The sequence below is a fragment of the Trichoplax adhaerens genome, genomic scaffold (genome assembly GCF_000150275.1).
Source record: "Trichoplax adhaerens TRIADscaffold_7 genomic scaffold, whole genome shotgun sequence".
Lineage (NCBI taxonomy): Eukaryota > Metazoa > Placozoa > Uniplacotomia > Trichoplacea > Trichoplacidae > Trichoplax > Trichoplax adhaerens.
This window is the reverse complement of record NW_002060949.1, coordinates 1,973,673-1,980,145: the sequence shown is the minus strand read 5'-3', so window position 1 is coordinate 1,980,145 and position 6,473 is coordinate 1,973,673.

The following is a 6,473-nucleotide window of genomic DNA, read 5'->3' as shown; positions in this document are numbered from 1 at the left end:
AAACAATGGAACAAAGTATGATGTCAAAGAGGGAATTCCCTAAAGAGGCTGCCATTATGAAGGAGCTTAGATATCCCCAGTTTACTCAGTTGTATGCAATATGTAAATGCGAAGCCATTTATATCATAACAGAATTAATGGAAAATGGTAGCATACTAGGCTATTTGCATGATAGAGACAGGGGACATAGATTATGTCTCTCTCAGTTAATCGATATAGCAGCATAGATTGCATGTAGTGTAGCATATTTAGAATCTTAAAACTACATCCATCGTGATTTAGCAGCTCGCAATGCACTAGTGGGGGAAAACCTAGATTGTAAAGTAGCGGATTTTGGTATAGTTCGTGATAATTTTATGTGGCACGATCAGATAGAAATATCAGATTACCTATTAAATGGACAGCACCTGAAGCACTACTATTGGATTAGTTTAGTAGTAAGTCTGATGTTTGGTCATTTGATGTGGTAAAGTACGAAGTTATCACATATTACTGGGATTTACTATTGCGACGTTACGTCAATATAATTGGGTGCCAAGCTTAAACGTAATCACAAAAAAATAGATTCTGCCTTTTTAGCTGATCGTTATAGAGTATTTATTAGCGATTAGTTTTGTTACCAGATTTATTATCTGCTAATAAGTTAAGATCTTCGTAATGACGAAATAAAATATAAATGGGTATTCAATGGACATTATTAAAATGAGGATGTTTTACTTGGAGTCAATTATTGAATATGTAAGTATTAGGTTCTGATTGATGTATATATATGTTACTTACATATTCAATAATTATACATATATAAATAAGATCTTATCTTTTCTTCTATCGTGTGATTGTTTGGGAGCGCGTGCATTCTGTAAGCCGATTGAATTAAACTCTTTGAAAGATGTCTAAAGAAATTCACATAAATGTCTTCAATATTAAGTCACGCAGGAGGTATTTTAATTACTTACGCGTATTACTACTTGTAATAAATGCGTCTCACAATAACTATCTTAGTCAGATGGTATTTTCTAAAAGGCTTTTATTACGAGGTTTTATTAGGAATAGTAGAGCAATAATGAATTACTACAAGAATCTGGTCTAAAATCGAAAGTATTCCGAGCTCAAAGCGAAGTGAAGTCCCTTCTCCTTATGACAACTTAATTAATCTACAATCAGACATGAGTCATCTAACAAATTTCTTTTCTTTAATGGTACATCATTATTTTCTACAATCTAAATCATTCTACTTAAGATGTTACTACTCTTCTATTAGCGTCTAGCCCCTTTCTCCGAAGGCCATCTGAACAACTACAATGTTTCTAGCTACATCAATCTTGTACCATAATTAGTCCACTGGCCACTATTAGTCATCAACAATTTGTAATGTAGTCGTTAGCAATCATCTCATATTAGCTTGACGATAACCTATTTCAGTATCTATTGAAAGTAACCTAACTCTATCAAATATAGCTATCTGTATCATCAAATATGGGTATATTGCTACACTACTATACTTCAGTTTCATGTTATGTATCATTTTTGCCAAACCTTTGGCAATTCAGATATGCTTATCAATCAATCGCGTTAACTAGATAAAAAAAGCTAAGTGATCGAGAAAAGTACTGTACACTTTCATATTTATGGGTATTAAAACGAGATCTTTTAATTATCATTCCTTTCATAGCACATTACAGTTTTCTTTTGCGTCATTGCGGTATATGCAATGCTAAACCGTCAAAAAATTTGTGGACATTCTCGGCTAAAGCATAAGACGATCGACCAGTATGTCGTCTCTTTAGCCATTGATACCTGACAATATAGCATCTAAAATAATGGAACTGTGTCTGTGCATACAGCATGCCAATTAAACTATCGTCATCAATCCTAAAGCGTTATCTTTGGTCAATTGATCACTGTTGTTGGCTTGAATTTCAGGTAATACAGCATCAGAATCGTCCCTCTGTACTGTCTCTGATTTCAATTAGAAGTGTCAAGCGTCGATCCTTTTTACGCAACTGAAAAAGATTTTCCGATTTTCTATGCTGTCTTCCCAGTTGTCAATGAATTGAGAATAGTGTAATCATGTAGTTCGACTGGGAGTGACAGTACAAGCGTGTAGTGTAGAGTGTACACTGTACAGGGTGGACGGGCTAATTTGGATGATTTTTGTACAGTTAATTACTGTACATAATGTAAAGTAAGGAGACAAATAGTGTACACTGTAGTGTATAGAGCAATGTTATTTTGGTATGCGATATTTTAGTCAAAATTGAAATGAAATTGATTGCTCGATATCGGTAGAACTAGTGTATTCGTACGTTCGTTTTAGTTCCATTTTTTCCAGTTAAAGTATGTCTAACGAAATTCCAGACGCCGTACTCTAATGTAAGCGAAGCATCACTAGCGAGAGATCGACATGGATTACAGAACTAGTTCAGAAGCAGCAGTACTGTACTGACTGTACTGTACACTGTACGTACAGTATACTGTACTGTACTGTACACAGTGTACAGTACTGTAAGCGAAGCATCACGAGCGAGGGATCGATATACGTACTGTACAGTACAGTACTGTAGACCTGACTTAGAATTGAGTTAGTGTCAGTATCTCTAGGGTCTCTACTACAGTACTGTACTGTACAGTGTACAGTGTACAGTACTATACTGTAGTAGAAGCATACTGTAGACTGTGTACTGTATACTGTACACTGTACAGTATAGTAATGGTAAAGAGAGAAGCCCAGTGATGGTACTGTTGCTGACGTAGTGGTCAGTACAGTATACTGTGTTGTACGTCATTGATATCATTTACTAGGTATCATTTACAGCAGTACTGTGCTATACTGTACTTTACTTCCAAGTAATCTTGGCGCTAACTACAGTAGTATTATCACAGTACTGTAGGACTACCATGGTCTACACTCTACAACCAAGTAAAATACCGATCAAAGCTGCAGTACTCAGTCGGATTCGCAGCTTGGACTTCTCACTACTGTACCATGCAAAACACGACAGTACAGGACTTTTACAGGAAGTTTCAACCAAACCATCTTCACTAATAAGGTAACGTACAAGTACAGTACACAGTACTACAATATTTTCATGTCAAGAGACAGGCTGCCAAGTTGCCTGTGTCACGCCTGTTTTTCAGTATTGTACAGTACAGTACTGTAGACGTCTGTGCCCTACAGTACTGTACACTGTACTGCACAGTGTACAGCATGTACGTACTGTACTAGGTGGAGCGTTAATCAATCAAAAAAAAAACAACGACACCCAAGTGACTAAGTTCACTTCAACCACTTTCTCCATTTTTCGGTAGTCATCCAATCGAATTGACGATAATTTAATCTTAGTAATCAATTCAAAAGTACACCAGGATCTATCGCTCTCTTTTATTCGCGTGTAAGAGAAGTAAAAAAAAGAAGATGGGAAACATCTGTGGTAAAGATTCAGCAAAGAAAAGTGAAAAAGACGTTCAGTTTGATGATTTACAACCCAAAAATGTGGAAAATACCAAGAGCCCTCAAGTCAGTAACGATTATACTAAAGGCTCATCGGGTACAACCAATCCGTCCAATAGGCGTCAAAATCCGCCAACCAACGGTCGGCAAAGTAACGTAAGTGATCCACCAGCAAACCAACGCGCTGATCCTCCGAAGCAGCAACAACAACCTGCGCCACAGAATACCGCTGTCGTAGTTGCCTTATACGACTATCAAGCGCGTACAGAAGAAGACTTGAGCTTCAAAGCTGGGGACGAGTTGGAGGTACAACCGGACGTTATCAATTCTGGTGATCGATGGTGGTTAGCCCTATCTAGACGTAGCGGCTTACGTGGTTATATTCCCTGCAATTATGTTGCTGAGATCAGCTCGTTAGAAGCCGAACCGTAAGTTTTATCAACATTGTCATACTACTATACTGTACTGTCGGCTAAATGGCCCATTTCGGCCAAAACCTACCATACATGATAAGCATATGAATGTGTCTGTCTCAACCAACACACCAGGAATAGAGTATTAGTTCATATCAATAATTTCAGCATTGCATATTCTCAGAGTTGTTCATGTAGCGGATCGAGTAAACGTGTAGCTCTTGTACGCCTTCTACAGTCACTAGAAAGGCCACAAATTAAAGTGGAATGCATCTTCCATTTCCAACATTGATTTACTCTACAACATCCAGTATTTGCACATTGATGTTGTACATGCGGTATGTTGCCACTATAATGTACTGCGATGGGTATGGTGGGTAGTATGAATTCAAATATACAGTACACTACCTGCAGATGATATTAGTACTGAAAGTATAGACAACTTTTTGAATGCATTACTTTCTCCACTATTGGCAATTTTGTTGTGTAAACTGAACAGCACAATAGCTTTAGTTTTTATAAAGGACAAAACTACCATCGAATTTGAAGGTTGGTCCAATGAGAGTGTGATGGGATATACGTCTAGAGTTTGCAGCCCATGTCTATAACTCTTTCTCTACTTTGATTCCATTTGTATAGCAACAGTTTAAACGATAGACTTGCACAAATCAATTCGTAATTAGTCCCAACGAAAAGCGGTAAATGTTAAAATCATTGATCAAGTTTGATGATCAATTTGCAGAGTAAGTTATACTAGTCTAAGTTGTATCATTGCCAGTAATGTACGTGCTTCTTTATTGGATCAACAGTACTAAAGAAGATGAGTCACTACGTCTAACGATCGTATACAGTCTAGTAGTACTGTACAGTACGTAAAAGACGGTACAGTCGTATTCTGTATTTTACTGTCACTATACTGTACGTCTTGCGGCCGCGGTAAGATGTGAAAGATGACAGTATCGGATTGTAGTGTTGTATCATTGGAGACAGCGCGTGCGCGACCTATCCCCTGCTGTACAGTAGAATGTACTGCAGATACCACTGTGCTTACAGTAGGATCATACTGTACTGTAGAGGAGTACTGGACACTAGCATGTTACTATGGTATTCCGTCAATCTCTACCAAAGTGGACGGTAATCATCATGGTGCGGCGACTAAGTCAAAAGAAAGAAAGAAAGAATGACCACTAGCCCCAACCAGTTTGCATAAATTACTTTCAATAGTTAGGGCTAATGAGCACTCACGGCGAGACATGAGAGAAGATCGACCCCGTCTTGTTTAACAAGTTCAAAAATATTAGTATCGTGTGGTAATAACTACCCTTTCGTTGATAGATAAACAACAAATTCTTCATGACAGCATCATTCAATGTTGATCAGCATCAAATGGATCAACTTGTAGAATAGTACTAGTGTAATGTACCCATGATTAATGGGCAATCGTTGTCCGTGGAGGATTTTTCATTGGTGCCAACTTGCCAAAAGACTGCTTAAACTACAACCATGGACGTTTATTGGATCGTCGTTGGCAAGCTTCTCAGTTCGCACCTTGTCAACGTCACCAAATGAAACACCTTTGCCGATAGTATGAACATAATAAACAAGCCATGCGCATAAAATACTCCCTATTCTACTTGACTGCTATACAGGATATACAGTACTAGTGCAACATGATGGGATAGTGTAGTTACCGCAGATTCTGATATACGCTGCAAGCGTATATCAGAATAGACACAAGACGTTGCAACTTAACTATCAAGTGTGGTAAATGATGCCGCCGCCAAATATTTTCGTGCTCAATCACATTCATGAATAAATGAAAGAATGAAATAAAAGTACCTGCTGTGGTACTATGCTGGATTAATACAATGACCCTTTTTTGGCTAGATTGATTACTTACTGTTCCTAGAATGCACTCATCTATCGTTTTCACTAATGTATATCATTGATGATGTCAATCATCATGTTATCCATCGAAACATTAATTATATATACGTGACATATACACGTACATTATATATTTTATTGCCATTTGGCAACGTAAAAATTCAGTTTCTTTCTAATCAGTGGAAGTCATACAGATTGAATTTGAAAGAACTTTCATAGTCACTGTAATAAGCGATTCGCGTACTTTATATTGTACATACACGTAGGTGATGTATACAATCTACTACCGGAAACAGTATCGAGTATGTATAGAGTGTTTGCTCGCTTTATTCAATTAAACCAGACAAGATGATCCGTTTAAATGATGCACTCCGTACAATTTTCTTGTAATGTGATACTGAAATCAGTGCATACAGTGGTCGATAATTATTTGATATCGATGAAAAGTCCTACTCAGTCATTTATTTTTAGTAATTTAGTTCTCATTATTATACGTAACACAGGTGGTACTTTGGAAATATTAAGCGAATAGAAGCAGAAAAGAAATTATCTGCTCATGAAAATGAAACCGGGGCCTACTTAGTTCGAAAAAGTGAAACTCGGCGCGGTGATTTTTCACTATCCGTTCGTGATAATGAGAATTCTATAAAACATTACCGTGTCCGAAAGTTGGATAATGGTGGTTACTTTATTACAAGAAGAGCGGAATTTCCTAATCTTCA